This window comes from Glycine soja, chromosome 7, assembly GCF_004193775.1.
Source record: "Glycine soja cultivar W05 chromosome 7, ASM419377v2, whole genome shotgun sequence".
In the NCBI taxonomy this organism is placed as follows: Eukaryota; Viridiplantae; Streptophyta; class Magnoliopsida; order Fabales; family Fabaceae; genus Glycine; species Glycine soja.
This window is the reverse complement of record NC_041008.1, coordinates 41,884,895-41,910,253: the sequence shown is the minus strand read 5'-3', so window position 1 is coordinate 41,910,253 and position 25,359 is coordinate 41,884,895. Positions and strand designations below refer to the sequence as shown.

Sequence of the window (25,359 nt, the reverse complement as noted above, 5' to 3'; positions counted from 1 at the left end):
CAAAGATTTGTAATCATTCATATTAAGAGAAGTAGACGCGCAAACACAACCAGTGGCTTTGTAGCTTGAAACAAGTTTTTCATTTTCTTGTTTCAATTTATCCAACTCACTTTGTGTTAAAGCCAATTTAGTGATATGCAGTTTTAGATTGCTTCTCAGCTTTTTGTTTGAAACAACAAACCTTTATGCTTCTTCATACATTTCATCAGATGCATCCAAAACTTCTTCAAATTTAGAATTTACCTCAGTTTCTTCAATGGTTGATGAGTCATCTATTGAATCTGCCATTAAGCATACATTTGCAACTTCTTCTTCACTAGAAGAGTCGGAGGATGTGGATGCATTATCTTCCCAAGCTATGTAGGCCTTTTTTTTTTGTTTTCTAAGGTAGATAGGATATTCAAATTTGATGTGACCTTGCTTTCCACGTTCAAAGCATGTGAAGGTGTTGTTGTTGCTCTCTTTTTTCTTTGAAGGCTTAGAGAATTTTCTGTCATTGAACCTTTTGAGAAATTTTACAAACTTCTTCACCATCAAGCTAAAATTCTCAACATCTTCGTCATCACTGAAACTTTCTTTGTAATCTTTCTTTGAAGAGTTAACTTTGAGTGCAATTCATTTTCTTTTCTTTTTTGTTTCTTCTACATGAGATTGTTGAATCAACTTGTGTTCATATGCAAGCAATTTTTCAAAGAGAGCTTCCATCGACATTGATGATAAGTCCTTGGATTCTTGATTGTTGTGATCTTTGGTTCCCAAGTTCTTGTAAGATAGTTGAGGATTTTGATGTTCAGCTTATCATCTTCAAACGTTTCTCCAAGACCAAGAAGGTGATTCATAATATGGGTGAATCTTGTTTGAAGTTATGAAATGGCTTCTCCATTATTCATTTGGATACAAGAGTGTGCTTTCTTGCTTTTCTCACATCCATTGTGCCTTCATGAGTGACTTCAAGCATTTTTCATATTTCATTTGCACTTTTGCATCTTGCAATACGAAAGAATTCATCAAAAGATAAACTAGAAGTTAAAATGTTCTTAGCTTTTTTATCATCTTGCATTTTTTTTTTCTCATCATCTTTCATCTCATCCCATTCTTTAGGTACCAATTCACCATTTACTTCTTTAGTCGGTATAAATGGACCTTTAACAATAGCATTCCATGCACTGGGATCAATTGACTGAATAAAGATTTCCATTCTCTTTTGCCAACAAGAAAAATGTTCTCCCTCAAATAACGAAGGTTGATTTAAAGATGCACCCTCTTTGAAAGTGATTTGTTTAGAGTCCATTTTAGAAAAATTGTGATCTTGAGTAACTTACAAGATGTAGCTCTGATACCAAGTGAAAAAGATGATGAAACTCACAAACCAAGAGCGAAGGGTGAATTGGTTTTTAAATCAAAACAAACTTTTAAATCACCAGAGTTAAAAAAAACTTCTTTTCCAAGGATTGTATCACAAATTTTTGATAAACTAATATTTAATCAATCACCATTTACACGATTTTTTTTGTTAAAGTTCTTTCTTGAAAAAATATTTTCTTTAATCTTCACTAAACTAATTAAGACTAGAATGAGAAAGAAAGATAAGATCAATAAAAGATGTACACCAATTTTTATACTGATTCTTCTATTTATTTTTTTAATTTTTTGATATTGTCATAATCTCTATTATAATATCAAGTCTATAATTTTAATAAAGAAAAAAATATTATATTAATTATTTATAATAAAATATGATATTGAAACTCTAATAATACTTTATTATTAGAATCGTAATTAGTTACATATAATGGATTGAGTCTTGGTCATACACAATTATCCCAATAAAATTACCTCCGAAGAAATAGGAACCCAAAATTTCATTTTCATGTACTCAAACTACTAGCTCTAAAATAATAAAGCAAATACCAATAGAGTTGGTTCAATTAATAAGAAAAAAACTTATATCCCACAAGGATGTGGGTTCAAGTCTTACTTAATATAAATATGTGTGTGTGGGGGGAGGAGATCCAAGTAGTCCAGGAGTAACTTTAAATTGTTACTCCTAATCTGGATCGTTAATCTGGATTTATTCAATTAAAAAGTCGCGTGACACTAAAAAATTCATATTCTACATTTTTTCCTTCCTTCATTTCACGAACTTCTTCATTTTGTCCTCCATTCATGTTCACTGACACAGAGTGAGAGATACAAAGAATGAATCTTAAGTTACAGTAATACCCCTTAAAGTAATCCATTAAAGTAAAAGATAAGACTGAGTTTTCTGTCCTAAATTTTGGGTGTAAATTGGTAACTTACTGCAAAATATTTCTTATTTTTAAGAGAGGCAAAGAGGAAAATAAAAATAAAAAGAATTTGCTGAGAGATTCTAGAGAAGAAATCTTCACAAAAGACATTCTAAACCTTATATGAATTTATCTTTAATAAAAAAAACGATGTCAAAACGGGCTTAGAGCCCAAGAATTTCTCTTTTATAAGAGATTTGATTATTTTGGTATTTTAATAGAAATAAAAATAATTTCTTAAAATGAAATTGATGCCGATTGATTGAAATTTGGCTGAAATTAGTGCTAGCTGATTGAGGACAAGGCCAGCCTAGTCAAATGTGCGACGGACTATTGTTCAGTATTAGAACAAAAAGGCTAACTGAGTGATGATAAGATCAAATTGATTGCTTACACCGTTTGCCGAAATGACAGAAATCGGTAGATTGGTGAATCAACAATCTGGAAACATCATAAAATCAGTTGAATTAAATTATATTTAATTTAATAAAAATAAAATAATATTTCTTATGATTTTTTATATTTACATGGCTCGTGGCAGATAAAACTGGATAATGATATTACTCCCTTCAAAATAAGAATCAGTTTCTAGTTTGTTTAAAATTTAAAATGCAAATATGTTAGTTTGTTGAAGAGGGAAATGTGCCTAGAATGTATGAGAGGTTAGCAGAAGGTGGATTAGGTACAATCTGCAACTGTCAGTGGATTCTCAGCAATTATCCGTCAATTATCTACAACTGTCCATCGATTTTCAACAATTGTCAACCGATTGAGCGCAAAATCAAGGGAATAACTCCCAAACCATGTTTTAAATAGACCTTATACTTTAAATTTAATAACACCATCAATTAAAAATACAAGTTTATTTTATCTTACATTTATTTTTCTTTATAATTTCTGTCATTTATTATTTTCATTTAAAACTTTTACTTATAGTCTTTCTTTTATTGCTTTTTTTTTTATATAACTTTTCTATCTTTATGTTTTACGCAAAATCTTATCTTCTCTCTTTCTTTTTTATTTATCTATATCAAATGCTTTCTAGAAGAACCCATTATTGAGAAATAAATCTCCCTTCTCGGTACCAATTGCTTGACATTATTTTGTAATCAAACAGTTAGCGAATCCAAACAATTGATTTTCATGAGATGACAACAGGTTTGAAGGAATTAAAATGCAAGAAATTGAGGTTAATTTCGTTTCATCTTTTGTGCTTATTATTAATTTTATGGTTGTTAACTTTATATAATTTATTTGTTTGAAATTTATTGTATTAATCTTGATTTTTATTAGCTTTAATTTATTCATTTCTTTGTGATTTATGAGATTTAATTTGTTTAAATTGTTTGTATATATTGTGTATGGATATATATTTGTGAATTATAACCCAAAATGTCACCAAAATTGTTATTCAAAATTTGGATGTGTGCCTGCAAAATGAAAGTTCCAACATGAAGGCACATAACTTGATTGAAAGTGATTTTGCCATGTCGCATGGTGACAGTTTACATGGAAAACTCGAACTGCCCCAAATCATATGAATTCAGAAATTTGACTCACTAAACTTAAAACAAATGTGCTAGCATATAAGTGTATTAGGATAAACTGTTTAATTAAACATTTGTTGATAATCACTTATTATAAGAGATCATTCACAAGCTTAATTGAGAAGTTTTATTTATAAAAAAGAGCTTATTTTGATAATTTTTATGGAATTTATTAAAATAAATTATAAAGAACTCTAAGAAGCTTATAAGCAATTTTCACTATGATTTTATGATAACATTTATCACTCCAAATTAAGGAACGTTGAAACTCAAATTATATACAAAGCAAATTAATACTTATTACCTCACCCATAGAAGAATGAATACAAAAAGGTGGAGGTCCATCTAACCATTGAACTGCTCCAAGGAGAACCAGAACTAGCTAGGGATCGAGGAGTATACTTTAGAAGGTAAAATGTAAAGTTAAAATCAGTTAAAAAAATTAACAATTGAAATTATGATAAATGTACATACATATATAACAAATTATATAATTGTATAAATTAGGTTATAATAAAATACATGCATATATAAAACAAATCATAAATATAATAGTGTATACATTTATCTTAAGAATCTAGTGGTTATACATTTAAAATTTTCTACAAGTGAAAAAATCAATCAACTTATTATATATGTTGATTTGTAAATAAATAACCATTTAAATCTATTTTATATTATTAGTACATAATTTATTTTTTCTTATTTTAATTTTAATTGCTATTTTTCAAGTAATAGACATAATTCCACACTTAATCCTCTAAACATCCACTACTAAAAAATTACTTTTTTACGTCACACATTTTAAGACGGTTATTATGCAAAATCGTCTTAGAATGTCACGAGGTGAAAATTTTATAATTAGGAAAAATAATTTTTTTTAAGGCACACATTCTAAGACGATTTTGCAAAATCGTCTTAGAACTTAGGACAGTGGCAATTTTGTAATTAGGAGGAACAAAAACAAAAATAATTTTATGTGTAAAAACATCATTATTTTGTTCCCCTAATTACAAAATTGCCACTATCATGTCCTTTGAAATCCCTACCTTATTCGTCCCTCACCTCACTCAAACATAGACTCCCTCACCCACTTTCTCCCTCCATTCTCTTGCACTTCCCCTCTCACTCATCGACTCAGCCACCACCTCAGTGCCGCTCAAGGACCACAAAGTTCAGATCCCAAGCTTCCATGGCTTGAGGTCTGGCTCTGCATTTGCTCTCACACGCAATGCCCTCTCCCTTCCTTCATTGTTGAATACTAGCAAGAATTGTTGAATACTAGCAAGAATAGGGATGTGAGGAAAGAAATTGATAGCATGTATAGTAAGAGTGAGAAAGAGAGATAATAGTCTCTCGGCAGAAGAAAGGAGGCTAAGAGCAAGACCGAGATCGAGAGAGCAACTGCACGGGTAACCAATGATGATTCTTTGGTTTATTAAACCTATTGGACTTTGGTTTTTTTTAATAATATTTATTTTGACTTTACCTCCCCGCAGGTTTATACCATAGCTTGGGTTTTCCTGGTTCTTTTATTCCTTTTTTTATTTAATCCTTTTATTTTATATATTTAGGTTTCTCTTTTTTCCATTTGGGTTGATGGGGAAATGACCTCTTCACCTGTCGACACTGTATTATTCACTGATTCATTACACTCTATTAATAGGGGGCATGAAAGAAAGAAGGTTAAAACTAAAATTCCAAGAGTGAAATATTGTAGATCGTTTAATTTGGGACAAGAATTAAAGACTTGTATGTATTAAGATTCTTGTATATAGCCTTCCTAGGTATCTTTTCATGTTGCTTATTAAAAAAAACATACTTATAATTTTGTCTCGAAACATTTATTATTGTTGGGTATGTACATACTATCGAAAAGGTAGCCAATTGATTGAATATAACTTTAATGCACTTATCTTTAAATTATGAGTAGTTAAGTGTGTTCTCACTTACAATATTAGTGTACTTACACAATATGCTAGTATCTAACATTATATTGATGACAAGAAATGTTGTTGTTCTCACTACTTGCTAGAACTCATTTTCTAACTGTGGCTGATTGTCTTTATTTTTTTCTGTTTATGTAAAGTGTTTTTTTTTTTAAAAAAAATTAAGACAATTTTTATTTAACAACAGTCTTAGAATATATATTTTCTAAGACGATTTTTTAAATAACCGTCTTAGAAGTTTTGTTTTAGAATATATATTTTCTAAAATTATTTTTTTAATAACCGTCTTAGAAGGATATCCTATATCCTTCTAAGAGGTTCTTAGTTAACAACCGTTTCAGAAAAGTATCATTTTAAGATAATTTTTTCAAGAACTGTCTTAGAAGAATATCCTTTTAAGATTATTTTTAGAAGAATATCATTTTTTAAGACAATTTTTATGAAAACGTCAGCGAAAGTCTTTGAAGTGATTTAGAATCGTCATTGTAGGATCTTTTTGCAGTAATGATCACATTTATTTTACAGTAGTAATTCTTAAAAAATACTCAAAAATTAGTTTAATAGTCTCTCAAACAGTCCATGAAAAACCAGTAAATTTGAAGGCATGGCACATGACAAGACACAAAGCAAATATAGGACAAATTGAATATGAAAAATAAAGACCCTAAATTAGTGGAACGCAAACTTTTAGCTCGTTTCTAGTTTTTCTTTTAATTTAAAAATTTTCAGCCCCTCCACAATAATTTCGAGTAGGTAGCACATCTCACCACGCGACTGTCTGCTGATATATATATATATGATTCATCAGAAACTAGAATTCAAGTTAAAATATACCTGATTTTAGCTTTTTAGAAGCAAATGAGCGTGGATACGTATGTGTTTCTGACCAATCAGCACTAGGAATTGATCTTGAGATATTTTTACATTATTTAGCTCAACTAAAGCAACCCAAATGATGTTTGTATTATTTTACAAAAAATTATAAACCAAATCCAGATTCACATGTAAGTTTTTTTTTTTTTTTTAATGTATAATGACAAGTATCAAAAGCCTTTGTGTTTTTATTCTAATATCCTACCACTAGACCGACCCTAATACGTTAATTCACTATTGTAAGTTAACACTAGCAATTTGATGATTATAATCAGCCTTGTACTGTTAAAAACAACCTATTTGTCGACCCATTTCACGGATTTCTCCCTTGTCATACCCAAAATAAAAAGCAACAATCTACAACAACTGTGTATATTAATTTAATAGGAGATATCACACGCATTCTAAGAATCCATGTCAAACAAAGAATTTCCAAGCAGCTGGATGAAAAGCACGCATAACCACACAAATAAAATCTTAAGCTCTTTAATTCACAAAAGGTTGAGAGAATATTTATTCACATTAGTCACATATAGTCAGTTTTAAATAACAGACTTGAGCTGCATCACATGATATGTTGTTGCAATGTCTTAATTGCAGTTTTCCATTATTTGAAAACATTAAAAAATTAATTGATACCGCTTGTAACACTGTATACAATTATATTTATCTTTTGCTTATACATTTTTCTTTTACGCACATACATATCTCAAAGATATATACTCCCAAATAAAAAAGGACAACATTCTGTTGTCTTTTTTTTAATGTTCACAACATTTTCTCAGTTGGAATTACTGCTAGGACTGAGCATGGGGTCATGTTTTCGGACCATTTTGGTGGCAATTGATATCAACTTTGTAACAGTCACAATATAATTGCAAAACTGTATCACAATCTAAAACCATGTATGTGATGAGACTAATATCGATTGAGATGAGCACCGATCAACCTAAACAAAATTTAACGCAAAAAACAAAAAAGAAGGAAAATGCAAAATAGTCCATTCAATTGCCTACACTAGAACATTTTCAGTCGGTGGATCTTTATCTACCATATGAATATGATCCAAATTAGCTTTTCTAGCTAGCAGATGCTGAATTAATAGAATGAACATATTCCAGAAGGCTTCGGTAGATTGGATCACATACAGTTGTCTACACAGGAAACTAACAAATTAAACCGCTTCCATTAATTTGTCTCTATACTCGTATCAGAAAACGCATCCCAAAAAAGGTTAGAGAAAGGTTGTTGAGATTATGAGACAAATGAGTACGACTATAAACAAATACGTGAACGATTATTTCTGTTCGATAGATCACTTTCATGTTGTCGAACCACACATATATACACAGAAATTGTGTACTAATTAACCATAATATGTTAAATTCATGCAGGTCATGAATTATTCACTAGCTAATTAATATATATATATATATATATATATATATATATATATATATATATATATATATATATATATATATATGGAAAAGTGAATAATAATTGGTACTGGGAAGAGAATATAAAGAAGAGATGTATTTACAAAGATACAGTTGAAATTAAAAAAAAATTAAACAATATCAGAAAATAAATGAGATTAAACGTGTCAAGTAAGTGAAAGCCTAGTACCTGAAATTGAAATTGAGATTGTAGTTGAACAGTACCGGAATTCATGAGTTGAGAAACTAATCTGTTGGTTATTGAGTGATTGAAGCTGCAAGATGACCTGATGGAAACCACATCTTATGATAACCAAATTGCCCTTCTGGTGGGTTTCCTTTAAGTATTAATTCCAATTTATAAGTCTCTTTTATTTCTTGGCTCAGAAACTTGAAGAAAATGAAAACTCAAAAAAAAAAAAGTAAATTTAACCCATGTTCTACAAAATTCCATCACTTTTTTCACCATTAGTGATACATACTGGAAACCTTGAATTTGAAAAAAAAATTGAATAGATGGATTTTTCACCATTATTTTCTCTAATGACTGGTGCTTAAAAATTAGGCATGAGAGGTGAGAAAAAAAAAAGTATGTGATTTACCAGATCATGCTGGCAGCTTCAACCTCTCAAACCAACATACTTGTGATGAAAAAAGTGATGAACCCCTTTCATTGAAGCAAATCCTGAGAGAGGGTACCAACATCTTGATACATAGAAATTAACAAAAAGGGGAACAAGCCATGCATGTTTGGAGTAATTAAAGGGAGACCCTCGTGATCCTCTTTATCTCCACACTGATCCATATGAATGAATGCCTGTGCGCAGCTCAATGTCTCTTTTCTTTCACTACTGTGCCATAGAGGGAGTATTTAATGGTAGGTTTTGCTCCTCCTTACAGCTATTGACAATGACTTCCTTTTCCTCTCCTTTCTCTCTCTCTCACTCCATAGGGTTTACAATTGTGAATCATATTATAACTGGTATATAAGGGGACCACATGATGGTCCTTATAAGAAATTAATTAAAACGAAATGGGAAAAGTTTATATTAGAAGCTAGACTAATGTTAGCAAAAAAGTACCACTGGTCCTCCTCTTGGATGAGAGATCCTTTTCTTGAGGGAAAAGATGAGAGATTTGTAGTAAAGATTCAATAAATATTTAATGGGTTTACTTATCGTTGAGAAAAAAATTAATGGTTTAATTATTTGTTTACTTCTTAAAGTCTCCAAATTTTATCTTTATCTTTTTAGTTTTTATATTTTTTAAGCAAAGAATTACAAATGGTATGTATAAGAATTAAAATATCAGTAAAAAAAATTAAAATAAATAAATTTTAAATATAAAAATTAAAGATAAAATTTATCTAATTATTTCGATTAAATGAGTTATTAAATTATATTTAATTTATATACGTCTTTAAATATGTAGTACTAGTAGCGTGATAAAATACCTGTCCCATAAGATCTAAATCAGCATTTATTGGTCAAGTACATATAAATTAACTGCACGACTAATCATTATTTGTAATATCCATATAGTTAATTATTTTACGATTTGATAATAAGTTTTGGCTCAACTCATTCACCTTTTGCTCATAATATTTTTATGATTTTTTTATATAATAATTACGTGGTTTGGATTTGAATCTTATCTTCTTATTGATAAACAATATGTAATTTTATCATGAATATTGATAAAAAAAAATTAGTATTTGTCATGTTTTTAAAATGAGAGACCCCTCAACTCAGACCTTACACACACACAAACACACATATATATATATATGAAGTAGGGATAATATTTATCCAAACTTTAAAAAAAATAAAAAAAAAATCCTTCTCTTAGCTAAAGTAATCAGAATAAAATTATATTATATATACTTAAAAATAATCGATCTTTAATAATGTTTATCAAAAGTTTGCAAGGTAATTTCCTCTCAAAGTCTATTATTGAATTAAAAGAGAACACGATATAAATCATTCTAACAAAAGAAATTGCAGATCGATCAATGCTTCTACTTAAATACATATGGATGTAGCTGAAGTGTGTGAAACGTTTTGTGTTATAAAATCAACATCATAATTACTCACACTTTAACAACAGACAAGGATCAACCAATACTAGTTTATGTTGATACACTTGGTCTAGTATTTCCTGATTCATGATTTTATTGATAATTTTAGTGTTCATGCATGAGAGGTTGCATAAGGATTAAAAGGAACTGAATATGATTTTTATGCTGTTTATTTTATATGGTAATGAAGTGTCCAAATCAATTTCATATCTTAATAAAACATTATGATTAATTATATATAGGTAGTCAACGTTATATTCGGTGGACTTTAATTTAACGGGATAGTAATAGTTGCAGAAATTTGGCAGTACAATGAAAGTTTAATTTAATCTGTACTCATGTCAATCAATTATTAATTTATGACATTTAGACAATTGAAACCAAAATATATTCCCAAAATATTTTTCCAATGTATTTATAAGTGCTGTCAATGATATAAAATCAATTATATTCATTTTGCTACAACTATGGCAGCAAGGTTGTACTCAATGAATTTGGATTTCCTAATAACACTGTTAACTAATTAACATGATATGGTTATGTTGAAAAGAAAAATATAATTTTTATTAAATATTGCGTGAGTCTTACAACCAATCATGATGAGTCTTTGATTAAAAATTATTTCTGTCTCTTCAAAATGATCATATATATCATGTTAATAAACATGAGAGAATCCAAATCCATTGTTAAAATTATAGAAGCGCGTTACTAGAAAGTTTGGCAATAGTTTAGCACCATATTTTGAGTTTCTTTGGATTTGATTAATCTTGCTCTAAACAGGTGATAGTTATAGATAATGTTCCCATGTGCTTTCAGAGCACTTCGTCCCTACATCCACATAATCACAATTAAATAATGTCTGGTAATTAGATGTAATAAAAAGGGGTATAAATTGGCCAGGTTGGTGGAATCAGTTGAGGGTGCCCTCATTTTGTCTTTAGCTTTGGGTGGTTTCTCTGTCTTTGGTGTATTTGGTTGACAAACAATGACATATGGACAGACCAAATGGAAGGCAAGGACCACATATATGCATCTTTTTTAAATAGTTCTTCTGATTAGTGGATAGAGTCACATGGTTTTGCTTTTGTGTGTTTTAGCTCAATAATCAGTTTGATATCTTCAATTGATTAAGGTAGTTGTGACTTGTATGTGGTGGTTGTGAATAAAAACACTTCATATTAGGGCTGCTCCCTTTACCAAACGTATTAGGGTTCTCTTCTTTTATTTTTCTTTCTTTTGGTCCCACTTGTTCGTTTGATAGTTCAATGAACTCCTTTATACATAGATAGGTTTTTTTAATTAAGATCCCTTTTGCTTTCCGTGCCTTCAATTTCACAGTTAGTTTGTCCCAGCCTCTACCTAAATCAGGGTAAATGTTAATTACTTTTTAGAGGAAATCACATTTATCATGGCCAACTTGTGTTTCACCTGCTCCATTTCACTTCAACCACACGAAGACACTCGACTAGCTAGATCATTAGAAAACACTGAGCAACCAGAGTTAAAGAAGCACAAAGATATTAATACTAGTTTAGTAACAATTAATTCCATTTTCTATGACGTTTTTCAAATATGACACCCGGAAACAAAAATGAAACATATGCTTCGATTCATATTATCGATTATCTCCAAAATAGGATTCAAATTATACTTTTTTCCTTCCTTGTTTCCTCGAGTAAAAGGTGACACATATCAGTAAATAAATAAAAAAATATTAGCAACTTATTAAGCTCCAGGTGACAGATTTTTTTTCATACTTATGTGTTATTTTTAATTGAGATTTGACATGACTATTAAATTAGAAATTGCGAATATTCGTCTAATGCCAACCTGATTTTGAAAGAAAAAAGATCTGTTTTGACTAAATTCTAATTTGGATTTTTTTTTCAATTTAATTAAATAGAGCTGGATATAGTAATTAAATAATAACACTGAAATTACACATTATCCTAAAGATATAATTCAATTTTTAAATATTATTTTTAAGATTCTCATTGTTCATTGTCTTTTTATATATTATGTAAATTAAAATATAATTAATAATTTAATATGTAACTTATTTAAAAATATATAAAAATAAATTAATGTTTTTAAGAAAAGTGAGGTGATTTCCCCCATTAATTTTCTCACCCCAACAGAGATGACGTTAGGTGTAAATTTTGGTTGAATTATTCTGTCAGTTGTTGAGTTATTTGATAATTTTTAAATTAGATTCATGAACTATTTTTTTATTGAATCATTATATTTGTATTTATTTATAATTGGGTCATTCCGTCTAATTTGTGTTATGAAATAGGAACCTAACCAGAAGTGCAATCAAGGGGGTGGTGCTTCTAGAAGGGTGTTGTAAGTATAATGATTGAAACTGTTATAAGAATTTTCTGTAAAGTTTTAGCCACTATAGGTTAACTCAATCGAAGTAGTGTATGTTTTGGATTATAATTTGCAAATTTAAGTTTTTGACAAACTTATATTTGCAATCTGAGTTTGCAAAAGTATCACAAAATCTTGCTTCTTTAAAGTTGAGTTTCCAAATAAAATTTTACTCTCAAGACATATTTTAATTTGGAGAGTAGTCAAATATGAGCAAATTAAACTAATTTTACTCTCAAACATACTTTTAAATCCTCGCTAAAAATAAAATAACACACGTGTAACAAGTCTTTTGTAGACTTCATCCAATAGCACCTTGTAGAAAACTTTCATAATTAATTTAGTTGTGTTTACAACACACTTCAAAAGTATCAATGGCCTTATTGAACTTTTAATCAGGTGTTTGTTGTTATTTTTTTTTTTTATCTATAGTTAGATGGAAGGGTCCAATTAAAAAACTAATACAAGTTTAAGGATCCAATTGAAAAAAAAAATTTAAGGACCTAAATAAAAATGGTCAAAATCATCAAGAATATATATATATATATATATATATATATATATATATATATATATTCTCCTAAACTTGATCTAAAACATTCACGCTCTCTCTTTTACAAGATGAAAACAAGAGTTACTGATCAATGCAATAAAAAAGGTTCTCGAACAAGGTGTGAAATAAAAAAGAATATATGATCAATTGGTGTGAAATTATCCCAACTAATCAATGATCTTGAGTCTAAATCTTAAATATATAATTATATTAAATTCTTGAAGGAAATTTTTTATTATTTATAATTATCTTATGTTCCTCCAACAAGGTTCTCTCACTTATGGATACTAATAGTCTAAAAAAAAGACCAGAAGAGCTTTACCCCTTGGTTTTTTAAGAGATCGGTCCACCTTGTTATTATGCCTAATTGTAAGAATAGAGAATTATATGAATTTCACTTTTCTGGAATAAGCAAGTCTCACTTTAAATGTTAGTACATATATGTCAGTTGTTAATAAAAAAAATTCAATAATTTATATTATGTATATATACATAATAAATCATGTATGTATGTGTAATAAATTAATATCAATTTTTTATTTATCAATAAGTAAAATTATTTACTTTACATTCTGTTGCTCACTTTAGAAGTTCAAATTGAGAGAAATGAAGGAGATCACACTTATTTCATTCCTCCCAAATGTTAGACACCTTTACATTCCCAGTTGCCATCTGCGCAATTTTTAATTGTTTTGGTAACCTAAAGTCAACAAACCAACATTTATTTTTGAAATGAGCAAGTGCTTTCGAATGATGTGATGGTTTTCTTACCATTGCAATTAAAATTGCTGTTGACCAATCAATTCGCTTACTGATTCAATGTATTTATATTTTGCATGTGTGGTTGACGTCATTGAATTGGTTAATTACAACATGTATTAAATGTGGGAAAGGGTTCAGTAATATTGGAGATGTTGGTTCTAAAGCATTAAAAATAATTTTGGACAACTTATAAAATTCCCAAATTTTAGCTGTTTTTTTATAGAAAAATAATGGTTTTTCAAAATAAACTGAATGTTTCCGATCATAGTTTAAATTTAGAATAATATTTTTTTTTTAAAAAAATATTTTTATGAAGTTGAAATTTGTAACTTATGATTATTTTTCTATATTTTTTTTCTTTTTCATACTTTTTATTATATATAAGCTGATTTTTTATTGCATCCAAACAAAATTAATTATTTCCAAATAAATTTTTAACAAATTTATACAAAAAAAATTAATTTTAATTATAATCAATTATAAAAATAATCAACTATTGAAATAATCTAACTTTTAACGTTATCCTAAACATGCTCTAAATTTTAATAATTTAGACATGGCTTAGAAATTTCAAATGTTAGAATTAGTTAGAAAATGCTGACCGCTATCCTTGAAGCACTTAGGAAAATGGTTTATATGAAAATATACTATTTAATTAAGTTTTATCATAATTTTAATAATTTATTAACGAGTACCTTTAATACGCTCTTTAGGCGAAGTCAACTTATTTTATGATCATCTGTTTCAATAATATATAAGAGATGGTTTTTTTTTTCTTTTTTTAAGAGAATAAACTTATTGCATTTCATTCAAAATGTAAGCATGAATACAATTGGAAATATGCTAAAAAATAAGGTTGGTAACATGAAACCTAAGTGCCCTAGCTATAGAATGGGCAATATGGTTGACTTGCCTCCTTACTAAATTCACCCTAGAGTTTGGAAAATGACATAAAAGTGAATTACACTTAACAATGATATAATGAAATTATGAAAGTCCCTTTCTCTTTGAAATTAATTCATCCATGATAGGCTTGTAGTCAAACTCAAATATAGTGTTGTTGAGGTGCAGCTTTGCTACCCATTTTATAGCTTGATAGAATGCCCAAGCTTCAGCCTCCCTTGGTTCAGGAACTCCTTTAAAGTGAGATGTTTTTTTTCCTTAAGAATCTCCTTTGTTCATCGTGAAGCACCATTCTAGCTCCATGGTTAGCTTGGTTTGAAAAAATAGTCGCGTCAACGTTCAACTTAAAGAATCCATGCTCGGGTTTTTGCCAATGGGTGCAGTAATCTGGTGCGGTGTTTGTTGAATATGGTTGCAGCTGAAAGTTTCTCACATTCCTCCATTCATGGTAGAACTGCATTGCATGCAGGAACGAGGTAATTGTGGAGGATTCTTGGATTCTCATATTTTTTCATTGTGTCTTTTCCAAATGCACCAAAGAGATATTGCAAACGTGCATCTGCGATCTTCTTTCATAAATTTCAGCAGCAAAAAGATGAGCTTGGTGGCTGATTCCACGTGATTCATGTGATGCTGGATTTGTCTCCATAAGCCAGATTGCTCCCAAGTATTCTGTACCTGTTGACAAGCAAATAAAACATGCCACTCATTTTCAAAATTGGTCCCACAATAAGCACAACATCTCGTGCACTAAACCCCCTTGGTTTGAAGTCGAATACGAGTTGGAAGGCATCCTCTCAAAACACGCCAAAGGAAGAGCTTTATCATGGGTGGGATTTTTAAGTTCCAAATCATAGACCAATTTCCAGGAATTCTAAGAGGCTCATTATTTATAATCTTCTCCATTAACAAGTTGTAGGCTGATCTCACAATATATGTACCACTTGCACTAGATTTCCAAATAAGCAAATTATCATCATTGGTGTTTGTCAAGGGTATCGTTTTAATATCGTGCACATCATTTCCAGAAATGGTTTGCTCAACAATATCTCACCTCCAATTACAACTTTCGTGATCTACAATTGAATTGACATTTAAAAGTTCAAGATCGAAAGGTGGAGTGGAAGAAAGATAAGGTTCATCTGGGTTTTTAAGCCATAGTTGAGTCCAAATGTTGATTGATTGACCATTATTAACCCTCCATCTTGAGCCCTCCTTTACCAAAGCCTATGAAGCCTGGATGCTATGTCATGTATAACTTGGATTGTGCTTTAGAGGGGCATCCCTAAATTGTTGTTACGGTAGTATTTAGCTTTAAGCACTTTTGTCACTATAGCATTTGAGTTAGCGGAAAGTTTTCAACATTGCTTCCCTAGCATGTGGTTAAAGCCATGGAGATGTGTGAATCCCAAACCTTCAAATTCATTTTTCATAGTTAGCTTTTCCCAATTGAGCCAATGAACGCCTTTACTCAATCTCGCTCTTGAGCCCCACCAAAAAGAGTTCATCAACTTTTGAATTTCATCCTCCAGAATCAATGGTAATAGGTAAATACTCATGTAGTAGGTAGGTATGGCTTGGGCAGAAGATTTGAAAAGAACTTCCTTTCATTCTTTTGACAAGTGTTTATTTGACCAATGATTGATCCTATTCCAAAGTTTATCCTTCAAGAAGACAAAAACGTATTTTTTTTTTCTTCCAATGGGGGAGGACATACGAAGATATTTTCTAGTTCCAATAATGTTAGAAATACCAAGAAATGACATAATGTGTTGTTTTATATCATTTGTTGCATGGGGACTAAAAAAAACCTTGGATTTATGAAAATTGACTAGTTGTCTAGAAGCCCTTCCATATGTGTCTAGAATTTTAGTCAAAGTGCTAGATTCTACCTCAATAGCCCTGCAAAATAGAAAACAATCGGCAACAAATGAAATGTGTGTGAAGGTTAGTGTTTTATAATGTGGCAAACTAAACTTTATTTTTTATTAAGAGAAGTATCTACATTTAGTGTTTAACAATATTTCTAACTTTCCATAACAAAAGATTCCTATGAAAAAATCACAATAACAAGAGCATAATTAGAACTTACGAGCACCAATTTCAAATACATCATAAATATGGTGAAGACTAAAAATGCAATAGGTAGAAATCCTTATAAAAATTCAAGTAAAATATCATTTTGGTCTTTTATGATTTTACTAATTCATGTTTTAGTTCTTTGTGTTTTAGAATTCATGATTTCATCCTTTTATGTTTCAAATGTTACCCATTTTATTCCTTTTCGTGAGTTGGTGTTAATGGAAATTACAAAATGTTAGGTTGTTCAGTAACAGAGTGAACTAATATTTTACTATACAATGTTCAAGAATGCAACTGATGTTGCATTTTTATTGTTGGGGGATTAGGGGTTTTTTGCATTCTTCCTCTCCAAATAAAAGGAAACCTTCAACCCTAAATTGAAGATTGAGGTTCCCTCATTAAAGGGTAAATTGAAGGTCATGAAAAAGGTGAAATAATGGAATCATATGCATATGGTTTCAAGTTCAAAGCAAACTTGTTTACTATTGTATTAGTTCCTCAGTATTTAATCATTGATTGCTAGCAAGATTTGACGTAGCTCCATGTGGAGCTTGTAGGCCTTAGATCTTCTTCATCAATGGAGTCATTTGTTTCTTGAAGATCATGGTAGCGGAATGGAGAAGGAAGAAAGATGATTGGAGACACCACTTTAAGGAGAAGATGAGTCAAGAAGAAGCTCATCACCATAGGAAGCCATGGATAAGAGCTTGAAGGTAAGAGAAGATGAGTGGAGGGAGAGGGAGAGAAGGGGCATGAAATTTTGTGCCTCAAATGAGGTCTGAACTTTAAAGTATAATTCTTCTCAAATGATTAAAGTTGAAAAAATGCACACACATGACCTTTATTTATAACTTAAGTGTCACACAAAATTAGAGGGAAATTTGAATTTCTATTCGAATTTTACTTGAATTTGAAATTGAATTTGTGGAGCCAAAATTTCACTAATTTGATTAGTGAATTTTAGCTATGGTTCAGCCCACTAATCCAAGATCAAGTCCAAGATTCTCCACTAAGTGTGCTTAGCTGTCATGAGGCATGTAAAACATAAAGGGCACACAAAGTGTGACTATATGATGTGACAATGGGGTTTAGCAAACAAATGCTCACCTCCCCCTCTAAAATTTAATTGGAGTGAGCTTCTCCCAATTCAATTAAATTTATTTCCCAACACACACATCAAATATTCACTTAATGTACGTGAAATTACAAAACTACCCCTAATACAAAAACTAGTCTAGGTGCCCTAAAATATAAGAACTGAAAAATCCTACTTTTCTAGGGTATCCTACCTACATTATGGAGCCCTAAATACAAGGCCCAAAAATAATGAAATCTTAATCTAATATGTACGAAGATAAGTGGGTTCATACTTAGCCCATGGACCCAAAATCTATCCTAAGGCTCATGAGAACCGTAGGGCTTTCTCTTGCATCTTTGGTCCAATCTTCTTGGAGTCTTCTATCCAATGCCCTTGAGGGGTAGGATTGCATCATTCCCTCCCCCTTGAAAAGGATTTAACCTCAAATACAGAGGTTCCTGAAACTCTGGGCTTCTTCCCTCAATACCTATAAAAAGAATAAAAACATATACATTAATGGTGTTTGGTATGTTGGAGTAAGGTAAGGTTTGAAAATCCATTTCCTGGAAATCTTCCCATGAGGGAACATGGTTCCTCACCAACTCAATGAGTGGTGCTACAAGTATAAAAAAATATGGGACAAACCTTTTGTAAAAGTTTGTTAAGTCATGGAAGCCCCAAATTTTCCTTATACTTGGTGGAGTGGGCCACTCAGGAATGACATTTATTCTCTTAGGGTTCGTAGGAACCCATTGATCACTATTTAAAAAATTAAGAAAAGTAATACAATAAAACATACTTTTTACTGTATTTTCACGTTGATTATTCCCACCAAAATTTACGACAAACCTAAGGTGTCCCGTATGAGCACCTAAGTTTGTATTGAAACTAAAAATAAGAACAAACCTACCTAATGAGTCCTTATGTATGTTAATCATGAAGATGTTGGATGCATGGGTGATTTTACAAAAGAGGGTTGCACCACTCAACACATTCATCATACCACCTATCATAGGGATTTGGTGCCTCATAATACCTATTTTGGGCACCAACAAAGCACAAGGAGTTAAGCTCTTACGAATCAAAACCTTATCCAACAACTCCTTTACTTGAGGAATAACCTCAAGCTCAATAGGTATGGTAGTGCTAAGGGATGTTTCCCTTGATATGAGAAGGTAGAAAGATTGTTTAAGAAGGATTGCTCTTTTGATATCACCTTTTGTTGCAAAATAATTTTCCTTCTTAACAATCTTCTTGGAGGAATCATTTTCCACTTTTTCCTTCCCCTTGGCCATTGAAGACAAGGCCTTACTATCCTTATTTTTCTTTTGTTTTTCTAGTTTTTCTTCCTCATCCCTCTTATCTTTCATAGTTAGTTGATCTTTGGCCACCTGTGAAGGTGTTTAAGGATGCAATGCAAATTTAGTGTCAAGATGGGTGAGAGTAATCTCATTACTTAGGCCATTGTAAATGATCTTCCTATCAAATTTCCATGACCTTCCTAAGAGAATATGCCCTGCCTTCATGGGAACTATATCACAATTAACTTCATCCTTATATGTCCCAATGGAGAAAGGTACTGCCACTTGTTGGTTAACTATCATTTCCCCTTGCTCATTGAGCCATTGAAGTTTATAAGGTTTTGGGTGGGAAATGATAGTGAGTTTTAACTTGGAAACTAATTTTGTGCCACAACAATTGCAACAAGATCCACTATCTACAATGAGATAACAAGTTTTATCTAAAAATTTGCATCTTGTATGAAAGATGTTATCTCTTTGGGATTGGGATATATCACAATATTGGCCTCCAAGGAGCCTTTTAACCATTAGGACGTCACCTTCTTCATGGGGGTAGACTTCCTCACTAGAATCTTCATCCATTACTTCATCTTCACTTCCACTAGAGGAAATGGAATAAGTAGTCTCCTCTTGACTACTATAAATGTCTTGGCCCCTCATAATCAAGGTTTTCTTTGTGGGGCATTGAGAGTCAATGTGACATCTCCTAAGACATTTAAAGCATTTAATATTGCTAGTCCTTTCTTGGGAACTAGTCTTAGGGGTGGATTTATCTATGGTCTTACCCTTATCTTCCTTGGGTTTTGAAGGTTCATCCCCCAAAATTCCTTGGGCTTAGTCCTTCCTTGGATAAGAGTGAAAGCCATAAGATTTTGAAGAAGGTTTTCTTTTAAGTTGTTGCTCCACTCTTATACAAAGTTGGACTAGATCATGTAGGTCCCTATATGGAAGGAGTTCAACCTTGTCCCTCACTTCCATATTAAGCCCACTAAGGAACCTAGCTCTGCTTGTTCTTTCCTTCTCCCCAAGTCCAGCTCTTAAAAAGAGTAGTTCCATTTGTTGTCTATATTCTTTAACACTCGTACTCCCTTGTCTAAGCCTTTGGAGCTTGTCCATAAGCTCCCTTTCATAGTAGGAAGGAATGTGGCTCTTCCTAAGGACACTCTTAAGATCATTCCAATACTCTACTGGAGGATTCCCATGAATCCTTTATTCCCTAACAAGGGAAGTCCACCAATAGAGGGCATACCCTTGAAAGCTAAGGGTAGCCAATGGAACTTTTCTCTCTTCGATAATATAATGGCAAACAAAGAGTTGTTCAACCTTCATTTCCCAATCTAAGTAGGCCTCAACATTATCTTTTCCATGGAAATATGGGAGGCTAATGTTAACCTCTTAAGGCCTTCTATCCTTTTCTCTTCTTTGGGAATGATGTTTAGTATGTGAACTATGACGCCCTCAATAATAGTCGTTAAGTTCTTCACTTAAACTCTTGCAAGAGTCATGACTACTATAGGAGACATGTTTTTCTCTTTTCATTTCTTTCATTATTTTTCTTCTTTCTTCCTCTCTTATTTGTTCTCTCTCATCTTGATTTATTTCTACCCTCTCTTTTCCTTTTTATTTTCTTTCTAGTTTTTCTTTCCATAACTTGAGAGAACTCAACTCATCTAAGATTCTAGATAGAGGATTCTTATGACTAGTACCCTCACCATTAACACTAGATGAATGATGACTCATGTTGGTTCTTAAGTTGTGGTTCTTTCTTGTTGGGGGTTTGTAAAAGGTAAAAGCTAGGGTTCAAAAGAACTCAAGATAAGCGTGATAAGTAAGAAGAAAGTATTACGTAATTACAAGATAAACTAGGTGTGACTAGTAAAGAAAATAAGCTATAAAAATAATCAAGAAATTAAAGTGCAATAAATGTAAACTAGGCAAATCCTAGGAGTGTATGGATGAACACATTTAAGGTTCCCAACAAAACACTCATTATCCTAAGAGAAAATTGCCTAAAATTATTATACACAAATGGAAGTTTGGTAACCTTTTGGAGGCTCCCAACACACTTCCAATGAAATACCTTTTTGTTACAAAACTTGAAAGTATTGAAGGTAAGTAAATTGTCAATTACAAAATTACAAAACGATCCTCAATTTTGGTGGTTGTCCCCTTGCTTCTTGACTCAAATTCTACAAGGGATGACACCAATCCTCCTTTCCAATTCCCTATATGGCAACCCACAAACAAGGAAGCAAAGAGCGAAGCAATAACCAAAGACCAAAAAATGAAATGAAAGCTAAAACCAATAGAGTTTTAACAAGATAAATTTTCAAGTATTATTCAACAATTAAAGCAATGAAAAACACATAAAAGCAAGTTAGGACTCAAAGAGAAACGTAGAATGACTCTAGAGTAGAGTAAAAAAAACTTTAAAAAAGACTCAAGAAACCTCTAGTTTTGGCACTTGTTTTCACACTAATTTTCAATTAAAATTTCAGAACTAAGATTGGTATAAAATAGACATCAATTATAGAACAAATTTCGAGCAAAAACAACAAGCACACTTCCCTTTCACTTTTATTTTTCTTGGACACTGATTTTCCTGTCAACTTGTGTTATTTTTCGTATTTTTTCCTTTTATCCAAATCACTTGCTTCTTTTTCCAGATGTCTAGAAAATTCAGTAAAAATTTCAGCTCAAGATTCATAGTGACCAATTCCCAGTAATTTTACAAGTTCGTATGTTCAAGCTGCGAGCACCAGCGATTTGAACCTAGAAATCAAGAGTAGTGCTTATGTTGCTTAAGGCTTGGATAGTTACAATTTGTGTTTGCTTATGCTCAATTGTCTTGAATAACACAATTCAAGAGATCTTAAGACTTATTTTGATTCACAAATCCAGCCACAACTCAGCACCACAACTCAACTTCTTCATAGGCATCATGTAGGAAACTTAGAAAACAAAAAAAAAAAGTTCAACAACAAGACTACTTCTAGGAATTGATTTAGAACATGTTATGAACTAAATAACATGCATGAATTAGACTTAAAATTCAAAAGATAGGCTAAGAATGACAAGAATACATGAACAAATGTATCTAGAATTCAATCAACAAAATCAAAATTCAACACAAACTTAGAACATAATGTGACAATTATTATGACTAAACATGACTCTAAGACAACATGGATTAAGTGATTTACACTTAGATTTTTGTGTTTTTTTTCTAATCAATATTTTGGAAGAAAATTTATATCTAAAGGTTCACCACAAGAAGATAATGACTGAAAAATGATAGAACCTAAAATCAACACAAAAACATGATTCAAGAGTAGATCTATAAAATTTGAACCATAGAAATGCAAGAACAAGTGTAGATCTAAGATTTAATCGATTTATTTTTTTGAATCTACTCCAAATAGAACCAAACCACAAGAAAATGGAGGATATACATAAATAATAAGATGAAGAACAAAGAATTAAAGTGAATTGACAGAACAAAAAGATAGAGGAAGCAAAAGAACATCACCTAGACAAAGATGCTCTGATACAACATGACGTAGCTCCATGTGGAGCTTGTAGACCTTGGATCTTCTTCATCAATGAAATCCTTTGTTTCTTGAAGATCATGGCAGCGAAATGGAGAAGGAAGAAAGATGATTGGAGACGTCACTTCAAGGAGAAGATGAGTCAAGAAGAAGCTCACCACCATAGGAAGCCATGGATAAGAGTTTGAAGGTAGGAGAAGATGAGTGGAGGGAGAGGGAGAGAAGGGGCACAAAATTTTGTGCCTCAAATGAGATCTGAACTTTGAAGTCTAATTCTCAAATGATCAAAGTTGAAAAATGCGCACACATGGCCTCTATTTATAGTCTAAGTATCACACAAAATTGGAGGGAAATTTGAACTTCTATTCAAATTTCACTTGAATTTGAAATTGAATTTGTGGAGCCAAATTTTGGAGCCAAAATTTCACTAATTATGATTAATTAATTTTATCTATGTTTCAGCCCACTAATCCAAGATCAAGTCCAAGATTCTCCACTAAGTGTGCTTAGATGTCATGAGGCATGTAAAGCATGAAAGACATGCATAAAGTGTGACTATATGATGTGGCAATGGGGTGTAGCAAGCAAATGCTCACCTCCCCCTCTAAACTTTAATTGGATTGGGTTTCTCCCAATTTAATTAAATTTATTTCCCAGCACACGCATCAAATATTCACTTAATGCATGTGAAATTACAAAACTACCTCTAATACACAAACTAGTCTAAGTGTCCAAAAATACAAGGGCTGAAAAATCCTACATTTCTAGGGTACCCTACCTACATTATGGAGCCCTAAATACAAGGCCCAAAAATGATGAAACCTTAATCTAATATGTACGAAGATAAGTGGGCTCTTACTTAGCCCATGGACCCGAAATCTACCCTAAGGCTCATGAGAATCCTATATTGAAAATGGATATTCATGCATGCTAATAGCACATGCAAGATCCTTCTTTGCATTTTCTTCATTATAACTTCTAGCAGTCAATTCTTGTCTACCTTGTGTAACCTTAGGAATAAGAAATGTTTGTACCTTCCCTTTGTCATGTAACCTTTTCTGAATGCATTTCTCCATATGGTCATGCAAATGCTTTGTTCCATTCTTTGATGCTCCCTCCCCCGAGAAACTTTTTGCAGTATTTACATTGGGCCTTGTCTTGCCCATCAATAGTTTTAATCTTATCAAAATGGTTCCACACAATACTTTTGAGCCCCCCTCCTCCAGTTTTTGTTGACGATGCAACATGGTCATCCACCTCCATGCTAGGTGGTTGTTGCATAAGTTCATTATTAGGACCTTCAGCTATACCAGTAGAACTCTCTACTGGAGTTGGTTGGTGTGAAGACTGTAGAGTTGGTTGGCGTGAACTAGGTTCTTCAGTTTGCATATTTTTCTGCCATGGACTTCAACAACTAGCTATTATTTTAAAAATCAAAGCAATTAATACAGATTAACAAACATGAATCAAATAGTAAGATTTAACAAAATCCATATGCATGCATATTAGTACATATAACATGTAATCCATGGCAGCTAGTGTAGAGAATAGTACTTCAAAAAGCAATGATGGGTGACAACTAGCTTAGAAAGAGGAAGAACAACCATAATAATTTTAGAGTAATGTAATTTTAACAAATAGTTCTCATGACATCTTTTATAGCAAGGAGAGATATATACAAATTAATAAGGGAGATGTGTGAAACAAAACTTATATATATATATATATATATATATATATATATATATATATATAATTGACTATTTCTTCAAACAAAACTGAGATATTTATAATTGATCCTCATTTTCATGGTTTATAGATAGATGGTTACTGTTTCTATTTCACACTTAGTCTAGTTGCAGCGACTCCCCTGGTTTTGCAAAACAAAGACAAGATTCTGCAGGGGTTAAAAACTCTCGTATTGATGAAGTTGACAATTAGACAATATGAATTTTTTTTTTCATAGAGATTGTGTAAACATATTAATGGGCATGTAAATAGCCTCTTAGAGACTTATCATATATAAATCTTAAACCATCATTGGGTATAGATCATTTAGTTGACTAGGGACATATTTAAAATTGAGGACAACCTCAAATTAACAGCCTAACCTTCTGGTTGAGAAAGAATGTTTTTCCTGTTACTCACATTACCATTTGTTATACTAAGAATGTAGATGGCCATGCCAGATTTTATGTACTCAAAGAAATACATTTTGAGAATAAAATCACAGTAATTTTGTCACAGCAGACTGTAGTGCTACAAAATTTCAAGTAAAAGAAAACTTACAACTTTGACAAAAGGATTGTAAGCTTCTTGAACAAGGTATGCCAATGTTGTGCCAGAGTCAACTATTGTTCCTTGATTGTTAGTTGTTGCAAATACATTTGAACCGTGAAACATAGCAATTTAGTGAAGATGATAAAATCACGCAAATGTTATTTGTTCTCATATCCCCATACACAATCAAGTAATCAGTAATTCAAAGAGAGATAGATTTCCTTGGATATTCTCTCCATCATTTCTTACCTTATATGTGAAAGCGGAGAAACACGCTAGCAGCAATCTGCCCCGAATCCAGTAATA

At 31.5% G+C, this 25,359-nt stretch overlaps 1 long non-coding RNA gene across 4 annotated transcripts; it reads right to left on the bottom strand.

The window, feature by feature from the left end:
* Positions 1-1,737: 1,737 nt before the first annotated feature.
* On the bottom strand, positions 1,738-9,083 carry LOC114419792. Of its 4 annotated transcripts, XR_003668299.1 has the most exons (4): positions 8,287-9,063; positions 4,140-4,236; positions 2,683-2,729; positions 1,920-2,173 (listed from the first exon to the last, which is right to left on the bottom strand). It is a non-coding gene; the product is annotated as an uncharacterized LOC114419792 (long non-coding RNA). The 4 variants fall into 4 exon arrangements; XR_003668298.1 differs by having other exon boundaries at positions 1,738-2,173; positions 2,683-4,236; positions 8,287-9,083; XR_003668297.1 differs by having other exon boundaries at positions 1,920-2,729.
* Positions 9,084-25,359: the final 16,276 nt, after the last annotated feature.